At 38.2% G+C, this 16,682-nt stretch overlaps 1 protein-coding gene across 5 annotated transcripts in view; it reads left to right on the forward strand.

The window, feature by feature from the left end:
* The window catches only part of Osbpl6 (oxysterol binding protein-like 6), a 109,276-nt gene that overhangs the window by 1,520 nt on the left and 91,074 nt on the right, over positions 1 to 16,682 (forward strand). For 4 of the 5 annotated variants that reach the window (XM_013029992.1, XM_013030011.1, XM_013030020.1 and 1 more), the window contains exon 2: positions 2,883 to 3,079. The gene's annotated coding sequence lies outside the window, so the exon portion shown is untranslated. Of the gene's footprint in view, positions 1 to 2,882; positions 3,080 to 5,930; positions 5,947 to 16,682 lie in introns of those variants that run through there. The other variant, XM_013030002.1, reaches the window with a different exon arrangement.

The following is a 16,682-nucleotide window of genomic DNA, read 5'->3' on the forward strand; positions in this document are numbered from 1 at the left end:
TCCTTGCTTGTTTTTTTATTGTGAAATAGGCTTCGCTAAGTAGATGACTAACTTTGTGCAAATTCTCTTTGGTTATTTTAGTTGTCTTTATTGTTTTAAGAGACTTCATTTGATAGAGCAGTAGAGCTGGCTTTGTCTTGTCTTTATTTTGCATTCCATGCATTTAGTTAATAGCGATGAGGCACAGCCTGGGATAGAATTCATCCCAGTGTCTGATGGGCTGGAATAGGAGAGGAGGGGAACATGGGGAGAACGCACTAAGTGAGAACATGCTGTATGGTGGGCAAAATTCAGGCTGTGGGAGGATTAGTCATAGGACTTAGAGGGAAATTTCTATTGCAGTGATAATGGATCATTTGCTTCCTGAATGAGACATTCCAGAGGAACCATTGCCAAGTCACTCTACTGATTGAAACTTTCCAGAGATTCCTGCTTGAGTGTTGTTTGGTGTGGGAGACTATTGAAATCAATCTTTCCTGCCTTTTTAGCTTCTAGTTTATTGTTGTCTTAAATGAGCCCCCCCCATCTTTTTTGCTTTTCAGAGGATAAAGTGAAATTGTAGTTCCTTTTGTCAGTGTGTCATGATCAAAACCAGATATACTGTAAAAAAAAAAGAGCATCAGCATTGTTCATGCTGTAAGAACAAAACAACCTCTTCTCTTCTGTAAATTCATTTCTTGAGCTTTCAGAATTAATCTTCAACACGTGTTGTCACAAAGAGTAATCTGGCTTGAACTTTATAAGCTGATCACCTTTGGACTTCTGCCTTGACTGCAGTTTGTGTGTAAGATAAAACAAGGGCCCTGTCTAGTTCCTTCTTTTTTGAGACAGAGTCTTGCTACGTCACCTGGGCTGGTCTTGAACTCCCATCTTCAGCCTCTGCCTCCTGAGTATTGGGATTACAAGTCTGTGCACCACCATGTTTTACTTTGTGTAGCTTTCTAATGAAATAAGTTTAAAAAAAGGGAAGTGGAAAAGTGCTTCTTGGGCACAGGTCTGACTTACATGGTCTATGAAGACACACAAAGTATGTGTGATGGGTAGGATGTGGACAAGGAACATTCCTCAGTGGGCAGACTTCTCTTCCCCTGGGCCTCTAGTATGAAGAATAGAAGGGAGGAGAGGGAACTCTAGTGGCCTCCCATGATTCTCTATTCTCCTTTACATTTCTACTTCTTGTTTTCAGTGGTAGGAAGTTGTAGAGAATGACTCACATAAAGGAAAGGGGGTGGAAATGTGCAAAAAGAACTACAGTTCAGATTAGGGACTCTAGCTACACTTTTTCCTTTTCTTCAGTGCTCTCTCCTCTGAGGAGCATGAATGGTGGTTAGGAGACAATTAGTTCCTTTTGTTTTTAATTATATGAGATTAAAAGTCATAGATTGAATCGTGTACAAAGAATAAAAAGATATAATACTGAGCTTACAAAAATAATCTTTGCCAGACATAGGTGGCTCACACCTGTAATCCTAGCTACTTAGGAGGTTGAAGTCTAAGAATTGTGGTTCAAAGCCATCCAGGAGACTCTGATTTCCAATTAATCAACAAAAAGGCTGGAAGTGGAACTTTGGCTCAGGTGATAGAGTGTAAACCTTAAAAACAGTGCCCAAGCCCTGAGTTCAAGCCCCAGGAACAGCACAAAAATTATAAATAATCTTGATGGAAACTAACTTTAGTTATTCTATGCCATCACCATAATTACCAATTCAACTTTATTAACTTCCGTGTACACATAATTTGGTGTGTTGAATTGTAACCTTTTGTACAAATATTTAAAGTAATAAAGAGAGTAACCAAAAATGCATGGGATTATCTCATGCCAGTAGAATTTTTTAAGTTTAATATGTTAATGGGCCTGGAAGAAATACTTTTTAGTGGAAAGAGCAATCTAGGCTCAGAGTGCTAGGAACACACACATTTTGCTATTTCAGTAAGGCCTAATCTTTCCCAGTGTGTGCTGGGGTAGGGGGTCATTTGAAAAAATAATCAAATGTGAGAGTAATTTTTAAAGTTACATTGTGAATGAGTGAGCTTGATAAATTGCGTGAGTTGTAGAACTAAACTAGTAGCTAATATTGCCTCTAGTTTGGGTAATTTCTTATGTTTTTTTTTTCTTAAAGTGCACATGCTTATTTTCTTGTATTATTACTTTGATTTCTAAGAAATAATGTCATGTTGAAAACAGCCAGTTTTCTGGGCTAAGGAGTTTTGTCTAGGAGTTTGTAACACTTCTACTCTTTTTTTTTTTTGGGTCTGGTCGTGGGGCCTGAACTCTGGGCCTGGGTCAGCTCTTCAGCTCAAGGCTAGCGCTCTACCACTTGAGCCACAGCGCCACTTCTGGCTTTTTTCTTTTTGCTTATGTGGTGCTGAGGAATCAAACCCAGGGCCTCAGGCATGCAAGGCAAGCACTCTACCACTGAGCCACCTTCCCAGCCCACACTTCTACTCTTGTAGAAAGAAGCCTATAATAGTCTGCAGAGCAGTCAGAATAACATATTTATGTGACACAAAATGTGCACACATGATGAGATCACTTCTTGTGTACTGCTACTAAAAGCCCTGTTTGAGATTTACATTTCACTGGAGGGCTAAACTTAGTGCTAGAAAATGTATTTTGACCTCCCTTGGAAAATATTTGCTGTATCATTTGAAAGTTTCTCATTCCAGACTCTTGATAAAATAATAAGCCACGGTACTGGACTACTGAAGAATTCAGTGGTCCCCTCTTTACAGTTATATAAGATTGAGCCAACGAAATAAACAGCTGAGACACCTTCCGGCATGAACTTTCTCTTCCAAAACTGGATTGGCAAGAATTTGTTTGGCCATGGACAGTTCTATGGAGTTGTATTATATGACTGTAATCTCTCTTTTATTTTCAGGTTTTGCATCTTTCTGGGAAAACAGCAAAAGAAAGAAGTTAATGAGCTATTGTGTAATTTACCCAGATCGCCTAGCAGTGGCAGCAGACCAGGTAGACTGTCCCAAGGAGAAAAACTGCAGACACCTGAGCATAAACCAGTATAAAACAGCTCTGACCTGACAGCTAACACAAAAGACTTTGACTCTGAGGTACAAGGTGAGTTTGAACATCACAAGCTTACAATCAAAAGCAGAATTAGATTAGGCAGTGCCCAATGATAGCAGATTAGTGACATATTAACAGGTCATGGGAAGTTATGCTTCTATCTTCTATTTGTGTACCAGATATTAAAAGAATGTACCATAATCCAAGTTCACTTGCTAGGCGGTGGTGGCTTATACCTATAATATTCACTACTCAGGAGGCTGAGGTCTGAGGATCGCATTTCAAAGCCAGCCGGGGCAGGAAAGTCCATGAGACTGTTATCTCCAGTTAACCACCAGAAAACCAGAAGTGGTGCTGTGGCTCAAGTGGTAGATCACTAGCCTTGAGCTGAAAAGCCCAGGGACGGTGCCCAGAGTTCAAGGCCCACAACCGACAAAAAAAAAAAAAAAAAGTTCTCTTGTGTTTTTTAAGTATAGGAATTAGAATATTTAACTTTTTAAAATTACATGTCTGCAGTCTAGTGGTATATGAAAATAAAGCTTTACACTTCCTGCTTTGAGTAACAAAAACCTAAACCTAAAAATGGCTAAATGGTTTTACTTTGTTTCTTTATACATACGTCCTCCACATGGGCAGGCATAAAAACACACTTTGAAAATGCATTTGGCTTTATAATCAATTATAATAAATCAATATTCTCTTTGCCCATGCAACTGAAATGTGTAGTACTGGCGGTACTGTGGTGTACCTGTTACTCTGTTTGGTCTTCACAGCGTCACACTCCTCCTAGTTATCCAAAACTTCACACCTTTTTAAATTGTTTGAATGTATTTCTTGTTTGGTGCCTGTACTGGGGCTTGAACTAAGGGCCTAAGAACTATCTCTAAGCTTTTTCACTCAAGTCTAGCCACTTGAGTCACAGCTCAGTTAACTGGAGATAGGAGTCTCACAGACTTTCCTGCCTGGACTGGCTTCGAATGTGATCCTTCGATCTCAGCCTCCTAAGTAGCTAGGATCACAAGCATGTGCCACCAGTGCCCAACTCGGTGCTGTTCTTTGTGTACACGTGTGTATATAGTTTCTTGGTTGTGAGCAGGCCTGCTCTTGTGCCAGTACCAAGATGTTTGAGTAGTATGGCTTTGTACTAGAGTTTGAGGTTCAGTATTGAAACAAGAGGTTCTCATTAGACCTTGTATATAGTTCATTCTTTTTTCAGCAGAACTATTGATGAACCACAGCAACATTGATACTCACTTGACACTATGATGGATATGAATATTACAACTTGGGAGGAGGGTGGGGAGGGGTAGGTGGAAGATAAAGAGGGATGGGGTAACTGAATAAAAACAAATGTAGTATTGCCTTACCTATATTACTGTAACTCCTCAGCTCACTACCTTTTCAATTAACAAAAAAAAGATTTTTTTAAAAAAAGGATGTTCACCTCATAATTGGTACTGGCACAAGAGCAGGCCTGCTTACAACCAAGAAACTATATACACATGTGTACACAAAGAAAAGTACTGAGCTGTGCACTGGTGGCACATGCTTGTGATCCTAGCTACTTAGGAGGCTGAGATCGAAGGATCACATTCGAAGCCAGTCCAGGCAGGAAAGTCTGTGAGACTCCTATCTCCAGTTAACTGAGCTGTGACTCAAGTGGCTAGACTTGAGTGAAAAAGCTTAGGGATAGTTCTTAGGCCCTTTATCATCACAACATCTACCTGAGGGGTAGTAACCCAATTGGCTGTTTTGGTTTTGGGGAGGTAAAACTGATTATCATCAGATTGACTTCTTTTGGAGTGCACAGCTGTAGATATTTAAAGTCCATTTTCCAGCCCCTCACTGTCCCATGTACAGAACTTTCCTCAGATTTAGATGAACCTTCAATAAAACTTCACAGTGGGTTTTCACTGCAGTTCTTTCTCTGTTTTCTATCACTCTATCTTTTGAATTGAAATGTATTTGGTAATGTGCTTGATAATTTGATATCAACCAAATTATTTTTTTTTTGGTCTGGTCGTGGGACCTGAACTCTGGGCCTGGGTGCTGTCCCTCAGCTCTTCAGCTCAAGGCTAGCGCTCTACCACTTGAGCCACAGCTCCACTTCCGGCTTTTTGCTTATGTGGTGCTGAGGAATCGAACCCAGGGCCTCAGGCATGCAAGGCAAGCACTCTACCACTGAGCCACCTTCCCAGCCCGATATCTTAATTTTTTTTTTTTTTGGTTGGCCGTGGGGCTTGAACTCTGGGCCTGGGCGCTGTCCCTCAGCTCTTCAGCTCAAGGCGAGTGCTCTACCACTTGAGCTACAGCGCCACTTTCAACCAAATTTTTATATGTGAGTAATGTACTTTAACATGGAAGCATTTCAAATCTCCGCATCCTCATGGACACAGCACTTCTCTGTATGTATTAGCTAAACTTAAATGTGGGAAACTCACATGCTCACCACAAAACACGTGGCTATTTACTTCATTCTTTTACTCTGTGTGTGTGTGTGTTGTGTGTGTGTTCGACTAAAACACATGATTTACCGAAGTTCCAAACAACCCATTTAGACTCTCACTGAGAGTGCCTATTTCTTTAACAGTTTAGGCCTCAGAGTCATTTGCTTGTTTGAGACAGGCTCTCATTATGTAGCCCAGGATTTGCTCAAACTCTTGATCCCCTCAGTTATTGAGTCTCTTATCTGGAATATTCCCCTCCCCCCACAGACACACACTTTTTTTTTTCAAGTTATTTACTTGAGGATGTTTCTTTACATCTTTAGGAAGAGTTCCCTTTTTTCATGTCTATCATTGAAACTTCATGGAATTTAATATTTGTTATGTTTTAATTAATTTCAGTTTTTGTCAATGTTTCTAGGCTTAGATAAAACCTTCTTTGACCTTGGAAAACCACTTTAAGATGGCTTTTGGGTATGTATATAGTAAAGAGAATGTATTATACTGTAATCACAGTGAACTTTGACATATTAAACACATTCATATAACCAGTTTCAGATCAAAACACAGAATATCCCAGAAGCACGCTTGTTTTATTAGTCTCTTGGATCCCATTTGTGATATGATAATAGATTGACATAAACTTCTTTCAGGTAGTTCATACTTAATATTTCTAGGATCCTTGGTTTCTTTTAGTAGGAAATGGGTTTTAAGAACTGCGGTTGGGACTGAGAAGGTGGCTTAGTGGTAGAGTGCTTGCCTTGCATGCCTGAGGCCCTGGGTTCGATTCCTCAGCACCACATAAGCAAAAAGAAAAAAGCCAGGAGTGGTGCTGTGGCTCAAGTGGTAGAGCGCTAGCCTTGAGCTGAAGAGCTGAGGGACAGCGTCCAGGCCCAGAGTTCAGGCTCCATGACGGGACCCAAAAAAAACAAAAACAAAAAACAAAGAACTGCTGTTGAGCATTAGGCGTGCTTATCCCCATAGATTTTCATTGATTTAGGCGTTTAAAAAAAACAGGATAGGAATTCATGTGGATTTTTCCACATTGATTTTTGGAGTTTTAATATTACCTGATTATATATTTATTTTCATGTTTGTATTCTCTTAATTGAGAACCTTAGTTCAAATTAACCTTATAAAATTACTTTATCCTTCAAGTATATAAAATAGACTTAAATAAATATTTTTAGCCTTAAACCATTCATTATTATTATAGCTTTATATAAAGAATGGAGTTAATGAAGAATTTTTTATTTTTTATTTTTTGTTGGTTGTGGGGCTTGAACTCTGGGCCTGGGCGCTGTCCCTCAGCTCTTCAGCTCAGGGCAAGCACTCTACCACTTGAGCTACAGTGCCACTTCTGGTTTTCTGGTGGTTTATTGGAGATAAGAGTTTCACAGACTTTTCCTGCCCGGGCTGCTTTGAACCACCATCCTCAGATCTCAGCCTCCTGAATAGCTAGGATTACAGGCGTGATATTGCCATCTTTCAGTCCTTCAAAATTTATGCATAAAGTCAGAAGATGAATTTTCCTTTAACTCCATTTTTGGTATTAATATTGATGTGTTTCTTGGTGGTGAGAGTCAGCCTGTTAAATCTGTAGTTTGCCAAGTAATTTAAGGTATTTGCAACTCACTACATCATAGGTAGGAGCTGTTCCAGGAATGACAGTGGAATTTGTGTGCTTGCTGGATGGTAGATCAGTTTGTACCACATCGAATGCATTTCTTAGTGTCCATCCTTTGTTGTGGTGCAGGCCCACAAAGAAAAAGATTAATGCTTCAAGTCAAGCACAGAGCCTGAATGTACCCCAGCATCTAAATCCTCTTACTTTTCATTTGATAAATGGATACTTTATGGGCACTTACCCTGAATGACTTTCTTTTCTTTTGGTGGATCAAGTAATCAAGTGCTTTGATTTCTGGACAACATTTTATACTGTTTGACTGTAGGAGAATATAACTGTTCGTATAAGATGTGGAATAGGTGTCTTTGCTCTCCCTTCTTCTTTCTCTTCCTCCATCCCTTCTTCTTCCCTCCAACTAGACAGTTTCTTGAACCTGAATCTCAGAGGTGGCCAGTGGGAGGGAAGGACACCATGTATTCCCTTATAGCCTTGTAAACTTTTAGCCTATCTTCTTATAGCATCTCATTCCAGAACATTAAAGTTTAATATTTGTGATTTTTTTCAAATAGTCTTTAATATAGAGAAGAATAAGCCCTATATAAATTAGCCCAATTTTGAGGGTAATTTAAATTTTTACTTCATTGATTTTGTCCATTAAATGAATAATGCAGGGAACTACTATGGACAGTGAACCAACAACACATATCTTTGAAATCCTTTGAAAGATTTGGCTTTCAAAGTAACAATTCTAAACATTGTTTCAATAACTGACTATAAAAGTGATAGAGTAATGTACCAGTTCTCCCAAATTCAACTGTGTATGGCTGTTGGTAGATTGAGACATTTAAAGTTTTGAAACTTTAGAACTAAGAGTCTAAGTTGATACTATGTCTCTTACATCATCCCTTCTATATATAGTGTTTACTCCTTTATATAAGCATGCATGCATGCATTTATTCATTCATATTCCCAGCAAAGACCATAGGCTATGTACTCAATATCCACCAATTCTTGGTTCAGGGTTACATAGGTGAGAGCAGAGATAAGACAGTGAGGACCCTGGAGGTAAACAGAAAGCCAATGCACAAATGATTTGACATTGGGGAGGAAATGCAAACTCTGCGTAGGTCGTGATAGAATCCTGTGCATATTCTCACATGGTACTCACATGACACACATGGAGCTGAGAGCTGGACTTTCTTATGCCAAATACTAAATGTGAAGGTACTTGTAGAGTTCACTTAAACAATAACTACAGATTTGGCATTTGAAGCTTTTTCCAAATGTCTTTTATGTCCAACTGGCACTCTAAGTATTGTAACCTTCAGATTAAAATCCCTTGTTTTGACAGCTTCTAGAAAGCCAGTGAAAACTGAAGCATGGATAAGGTGATGGGTATATGGGAAATTGGCTTTGTAACTGTGAAATTCTCCCACAAATCTAAAATTGTGCCACAACAAAACCTTTAAAAGAGAAATATGCCAAAATGGATACAGAACCACAATGGTGCTTAGATTTGCAAAGAAGCCATACTAACACGGGAATGGGCCGCAGGGAGAATGGCAGGGCTTGAGAGCAATACCTCATTCATTCTAGACCTTGGTCCCATTGCTTGCTTTTGGTCTAGACAAATCCTGTTTTATTTCCCAAGGGTTTCATGTTACAATTAAATTTTGACAGTCTAACAAAACTCACATAGAATTTGTTTTTTTGTCCCTTTTTATTTAATGCTCAACTAATTTTTGATAAAAGTTCCAAAGCAAGTCAATGAAAGGAAGATGGTCTTTTCAACAGTTGATGCTTGAACAATTGGACATCCATGGACAAAACAAAATATCCAAAAGAAACTAAAAATGGATTTCAGATAGAAATTATAGGAAAATACAGGAAAAAGGTAGGAAAAAAACCTTCCAGATACATGACTATGCAAGAAGTTCATGTTCTTTTTGAGCACTTTATCTTTTTGAGCACTTTATTCAAGCTATATTTCAGAAAAACAAAGAATTATTATTATTCATCATATGTGCATTGACATCATGTCCTAGACTTTGGATTCAATTTTTATTTCAGCTATGTCACACAATATCTCACACATAGGGTAAGTGCATTGCTTTGTTCTCTGAGCATTGGTAAGCATTGCTAGATAGTGATGGCATTACTATAGAGCCATGCCTCCAGCCTTGTTTGTCATTGGTTATTTTCAGGAGAAGGTCTTGTACCTGAGCCACAATTTGTCTACATTAGGCTTCCCATCATTGGCAAGGATCACAGGCATATTCCACTATAACTCAGCTATGGGTTGAGAAGATGTTTTGAAAACTCCTCTGCCTGGGCTGGCCTCAAACTACAATCATCGCAATCTTTTTTTAAATAAGTTTTTTTTTATTGTACAGAGGTGTTAACAGTTACATGAGCAAGATAATGAGAACATTTCCTATCAAGCATCATTGCCTCCTCCTTTGTTTCCCCTTCCCATCCCCTTCCCTCCCCACCCCCCACACCCAATCCTTCTCCTTCCCCCCCCCCCCCCCCCCCGCCCTACCCAGCCAAAGTTGTAAAGTTCCTTTTTCAACATTAGGACTTGTACATTTCATTGTTGAGCATTTCTTCATGTGTCTATTAGCCATCCTTCTTTCCTCTTCAGAGAAGTTTCTCTTTAAGTCAGCCTCATTCTTCAAGGAAATAGAAGAGGGAATCCAAAAATTCATATGGAACAATAAAAGACCCTGAATGGCAAAAATGATCCTTAACAGAAAGAACAGTGCTGGAGGAGTATCAATACCAAATTTCAAACTCTACTACAAAGCCATAGTAATCAAGACAGCTTTGTACTGTCACAAGAGCAGACCTCAGGACCAATGGAATACAATTGAAAACCCAGATATGAACCTACAGACATATAGCCATCTAATCTTCGAAAAGGGAGCTAGAAAAATAGAATGGAAGAAAGACAGCCTCTTCAGTAAATGGTGCTGGCAAAATTGGTTAATCACTTGTAGAAAACGAAAGCTAAATCCTTATATATCACCCTGCACCAGAATCAAATCCAAATGGATCAAAGACCTCAGAGTCAAAGTAGACACTCTGAAAACATTACAGGATGGAATAGGAGAAACCCTAGGTCTCCTTGGCACAGGCCAAAATTTTCTTAATAGAGACCCAGAAACACAACAAATCAAAGAAAGGTTGGACAAATGGGATTGCATGAAATTGCAGAGCTTCTGCATGGCAAAAGATCAATAGAAAGCCCATGGATTGGGAAAAGATCTTCACTAGCCATACAATGGACAAGCGTCTCATATCTAAGATATACCTGGAACTCAAAAAATTAAATCCCCCAACAACAAATCATCGCAATCTTATCCTTTCATTTAGTGTGGATGACAGATGTGGGTCATTGTATCCAAATGGGTTGATAAAGGAGTCTCAATAATTTTTCTGCCTTGCCTGGGCCTTGAACCCATTGATCCTCCTATTCTCAGCTTCCGAAGTAGCTAGGATTATAGGTGTGAGGCACTGGTGCCCAGCTTTTAAAGTTTATTTTAAAGTTTATTGTAATATACTACAGGTCTGACACTATTTGGATCTAAGTATAATTTGAGATATATCAATATCTCAAGCATTTTTAAGTATGATATTTAATAAATCTCTCATCTGTGTGTGAACGCGTATGTGTGTACCATTACTGGGTCTTGAACTCAGGGCCTCACACTCTCCTTTGCCTTTTTCATTCAAGGCTGATGCTCTACCACATGAGCCACAGCTCCACTTCCAGCTTTTCATTGGTTAATTAGCGATAAGAATCTCACAGACTTTTCTTACACTTCTGTTTTCAAACTCCAATCCTCCGATCCCAGCCTCCTGATAGGATGACAAGCAGAGCCATCAGTGTCCAGCAATAATTGTCTTGCTTGTGTTGATGTGTGGACTTTATTTTTAATTAAAATATGTGACAAAAGTTGTTTAACAATATTTAAATGTATACATTTGTTTCTACTTTTGTAGGTTTTAAAAAATGGCGTATCTACTCCAGTGCTCATTATGCTTCTATAGAAAATTAGCATCCATTCTCATAATAGATTTGTATGAAATAACATTATAGATTAGATCAGTCTCAAAGTTTGATTTTTTAAAGATAATATCCTAAGTGCTTACACAGGAAGTCAGTGCTAAAAAAAAAAAAAAGATATTGTGGTGGATGTGGTGACTGTGATCAAGAGGGACTGTATATACCTTTGTACCACTATTCAAAGAGAATAAGAGGATGAGAAAGAAGAGGAAGAAGAAAAGGAAGGGGCAAGGGACGGGGAGGAAAAATACACATCATGTCCTTGAGACTGGGCCCCTCACTGAGCAGTTTGAAAGATGGACTTACAAGAGGGGTGAGGGTACAGAGTAGTAATAAGCATTTTCACAGATTGTTTCACTTATTTCTCAAAACTCCCTGAAGCAGAGTTTTTCCTATTTTATAGATGAGGCAACTGATATAAAGAGATTAAGTAAATTGCTTCTAGTTTCATACTTGGGAAAAGATTTGAGATGGGTTTCAAAAGCTATGTGATGTTTTAGGGGCCAGAACTAGAGCTTGAACTCTTATTTGGCTATTTTTTGCACTCAAGGCTGGCCTTCTACCACTTCAGCTATACCCCCACTTCTGGCTTCTATGAGTGGTGAATTGGAGATAAGAGTCTCATGGACTTTTCTGCTCAGGCTGGCTTTGAACTTCAGATCTCAGCCTCCTGAGTATTTAAGATTACAGGCATGTGCCACCAGCACCCATCATCATGAGGTTTTGTTTGTTTTTTTGTTTCAGTATAAAAGTAAGAAGATATATAGAGTGGTGTATGGCAGACTTTTGGTAGCACACTTATGGAGATTTCAAATTCTCAAAGGGATAAATACATCAGAAGTCTGAGCCTAAGAGAGATAAACATAGTTGAGTGGTGAGCTCATGTAAGTGGCTCCAGCTTTTCACTACATGTAGGCACCCTCCAGTTAAATGGGTTCACAAAGCTGGAGAAGTTGGAGTCTGGCAGTCAATTCACAATTATGCCAATCTTCCTTCCCTCCTTTAATAACAGATGAGCAACAGTTGAAACCCTCCCTCATTCTGAATGCTCAGCATGACTAGAATTGTGGGTATCTTGATATGTGCATAACAGTGTATAAACTTGCTGATCTATAGGGCCAGCAGTTTTTCAAAATTATGACTGTAAAATGTCTGTAATTAGATTACATGATGATAAATTAATACCTAGCAGGTGCCATAGTTTCTGTGTGACCAGGCCAACCTATCATCCATGTTTTGAAAGAATATTCTTAATGCACAACCAGGTCCCAAAGAGAACAGAACTTAATAAGGTCCCAGGCCCCTAGAGTACCATTAGCAGTCTGGTAAGTCTTTTTTAGAAAGACCAAGAAGTTTTCTCTTGGGAGTGTTGAACTTTGTACAGTCTTCTCTCCAGTGGCTTCTGAGTAGATAAGAAACTGTAATGACAAATCCTTTCTATTATTTTGAGTTATCTTGAACAGAATACAGTAAATTCAAAGAAGTGACCTGAGAGTAGCTATCTGCGGGCAGCCAGTGAGCACAATCAGCTGTGCTTAATGGGTGTAATGGAGGGACTGAAGTCTAACTAAAGTGACAAGCTCAGCAAACATTGAGTGATTTGTGTGTGTGTGTATGTATGTGTGTGTGTGTGTGTGTCATAACATAATGACTACAATGACAAAAGGATATAGTCCCCACCAGAAAGTATATTGTAGAATCAAGCCAAATAAAGTGTATTGCATGTTCAGTAACCGTTTATGTGAAAGCATGGGAAGACTTCAAACTAGAGTGACAGTTATAATAGACTAGGGAAGATGGCATACAGAAGATTAAACCTGACCACAAAGCCGTATAACATCAGTGCCTGCATGTTATAGATGTCATTACAAACTAGAATTAATTTATAAACATGTAAGAAGTATGTTGGAATGATATAAAATTTGTTACATGGGAGAATTAAGTTCAAGAGAACTATTAAGTAGCAGAGTGATGGCTAAAAGTTATTAACAGTGTATTATATTCTTGAAAATTACTGAGAGTAGACTTTTAAGTATCCTTACTCCAAAGATAGTGGGGACAATTCCTATGTTAAGTATCCCAATTTAGCCATTCCATATATATATGCTATTGGGTCATGCATGACCCAATTAAAGATATTTGTCAATTAAAGATTAACTTAAGAAAGAAGAAAATTGGACCTACAAAGAGATACCAGTTATCTGCACAGGGGAAAGATCACAATCCATCTATAAACGAAGGAGAGAGACCTCAGGAGACACCAAACTTGCAGACTCTTTGTTTTTGGACTTCTAGCTTTCAGTGAGAAATGCCATTCAGTTTGTGGTATGTTGTCATACAGCCGTAGCAAATTACAGAGATACTTATCTGTTACTGACAGCATCTGATCTGTGCATACTGAAAATACTGTTAATCCAAATTCAGATGTTTCATATGCACAAAATGTACTCAAGAAATATGAAGAAGAGCACAAAATGAATGTTCATATTGAATACAGTAAAATGATGTTTTGGGTATTTGTAGTTAAATAAAATATACCTAAAAGTTAAAAAAAAGAAGTATGTTGGGTGGTATACAAGTATATACAAATGTTTTATCTGAAATACAATAGATTCAGGGGATAACTGAGTTTGAAAAAATCCAAGTTCAGCAAAATAAACATGTACTTGAAATGAGTGGTGTAGGGCCAAGGAGAGAGGGGCAGATGAATGAAGAGGAGAAAGTGAGGAGAATGCCTTCAAGAATTCAATGTATGTCCTAGAATATTAAGAAAAGTGAGGGAAGGAGTGGTTGGGAGGAATGTTGAAAGAGAGACCTTGATCATAAAATCTTATATTCATAAACTGCTTTGTTAAATGTCAACTCTTTTGTACAACTACTTAAATATATATATATATATATATATATATCATTAGAGATGACAGTTCTGAAATATTCATTGTCATTTTAGATATGTGAGTATGTGTTGTATCATTATAACTTTTATAAAAGTATTACAATACTGTGGTGTTAAGTGAATTTACATTCACCATGCAGGACTTTCTCATCTTCTAAGTTGAAACTCCATGTCCATTAATTACAAACTCTGCTTTCTCCATCACACAGATTCTGATAACCCCCATTCTACTTTTTGTACAGATTTCACTACTCTGTGTACTGAGACAAGTGATATCATTTAGTATTTGTCCTTTTGTGTATGGCTTATTTCACTTAGCAATTATGTCTTCAAGGTTTGTCCACGTTGTCTTGTGTACCATAATTTTCTTTTTATTACCTTTTTTCTTTTTAGATAGGATCTCTTTATGTAGTCCAGAATGGCTTTCAAACTGACAGCCCTGCTGCATTACTCTCCCAAGTGTGATCGCTCTACCTGCATAATTTTCTTTCTTTTAAAGGTTAGATAATACTCCATTAGATGACTATAAACACTTGCTTAGTCCATCAGGATTGGTGAATACTTAGGTTGCTCACTGCTCCAAATATGAGTGTACAATATTACAGCCTCTGTGTCAGGTTTCTTTTTATTTTTTTTTTGCCAGGGTGGGGGTGTAGTTATATACCTAAAAGTAGAATTGTTTTCTCATATCACAGTTCTACTTTTAATTATTTTTGAGAAACTACCAAAAAATTATTAGATGGTTAAATCAGGAATATTTTTTGTACAGGTACTAGGCCTTGAACTTGGGGCCTAGGCACTGTCCCTGGGTTTTTTCATTCTTGGCTGGCACTCTACTACTTGAATCACACAACTCCACTTCTGGCTTTTTGGTAGTTACTGGATGGGCTTCATATGGCTAGCCTCAGATCTCAGCCTCCTGAGTATCTAAGATTGCAGGTTTGAACTATGGTACCTAGCATAGAACATTTTTAACTTAAGCCAACCTATAACGTAGCTAAACTTCATAGGAGTTTGGTTGTTGTGACAGAAAACTCCTCCAAAAAACAGGACATGTGCTATTCATAGTCACTGTAAGAATTTGAACAAACTTGACATAGATTTATGAATTGTTAAAGTTGCAAAGCAAAAGTGACAAAATTGTACTTTCCATTATTGCCGAATACCTTTGTACCATACTTCTCAACTTTATTTTTCTTGATAAAATGTAAATTATAACCTTGCCTAATCTTTCTTCCCAATATGTCAACAAAGGTCAGAATCAAAATGATGACTTGAAGAAGTGGCTGAAAAGTCTTGGGGAATTATGTATTGGTAAAGTTACCAAGTGATAACAAGATATCGGTGGCTCAGGCCTGTAATCCTAGCTACTCTGGAGGCTGAGATCTGAGGATCACAGTTTGAAGCCAGTCTGGACAGGAAAGTCTGTGAGATTCTTATCTCTAACTAGACACCAAAAGGCCAAAAGTGGAGCTGTGGCTCAAAAAGTAGAATGCTAGCCTTGAGCAAAACAATATCCAGGCCCTGAGTTCAAACCTCAGGGCTGGCGTGCACATGTGTGTGTGCATACACACACACACACATACACACAAAATCAAGTGAAAGCAAAATGGTGTGGTAAAAGTGCACAGTATTACGCCCATTGAGATCTAAGGCTCTGTGATCTCATTACATTAAACGTTAGACAGCTACTGTACTCAGGGATTTTTTAAACTTAATTCTATTGTAAAGTTGATGTGCAGATGGTTTACAGTAAGGTAATGACTATATTTCTTTTCCAACAGTATACTTCCCTCTTTTTTTTTTCTGCTTTCCTTCCCTTCCTCTACTTCTCACTGTCCCCCAAGTTGTAAAGCTCATTTCCAACATAGTGTCTAGTAGAGTTGCTGTAGATTTGGTTCACCCTTTGTCCCAGGGTTTCTGTGTTTCCCCTTCCCTTCCCCAAATCAGATAAATTTAATGTGCACTGATAACAATCCTTTAAGAACCAAACACCCAAGGCTGTCTTTCTTTTTTCTTTTAGACCTTTGATAATTTGGTGAGAGCTGCAGAATATCTGTACCTAGGGAGATAGAATGCTTATCTACCCAACACTCTTCATATTATTTCTGAGTTTTGAGAACTATGCTGAACCCATTCATGAGTTTCAGGTTAAGAACCTCTATAAATTTGAATTTTCTTCCATTAGAAATGTACTATGCTTTAGAAAACAATATATCGCTTTTTTTGGTTGATGTATTAGTAAATCATGGGCAAGGAGTGATGGAAGTATTAGTCACATGGGCCTTAATTTGGCTTGGAAACCCAAACAAGTCTATTTCATAAATTTCTTAAGCCCTGCTTTCCTCATTTATTCATCCTGAGAATGAATGGAAAGTTTTAGGCAGAGTAAGGAGTCAGCCTGTTATTTCTATTGCTTCCAGAAGCCAGAAAAAAGAAATACATTCAAAGAAGGTTTTTTTTTAATAAAACTCAAGTAAAAATTATGTATTTATTTATTTATTGTTGGTCGTGGAGCTTGAACTTTGGGCTTGGACACTGTCCCTGTGCTCGTCAGCTCAAAGGGAGCACTCTACCAGTTGAGCCACAGTTCCGCTTCAAGTTTTCTTTTTTTTTTT

Source organism: Dipodomys ordii, unplaced genomic scaffold, assembly GCF_000151885.1.
Source record: "Dipodomys ordii isolate 6190 unplaced genomic scaffold, Dord_2.0 Scaffold5, whole genome shotgun sequence".
In the NCBI taxonomy this organism is placed as follows: domain Eukaryota; kingdom Metazoa; phylum Chordata; class Mammalia; order Rodentia; family Heteromyidae; genus Dipodomys; species Dipodomys ordii.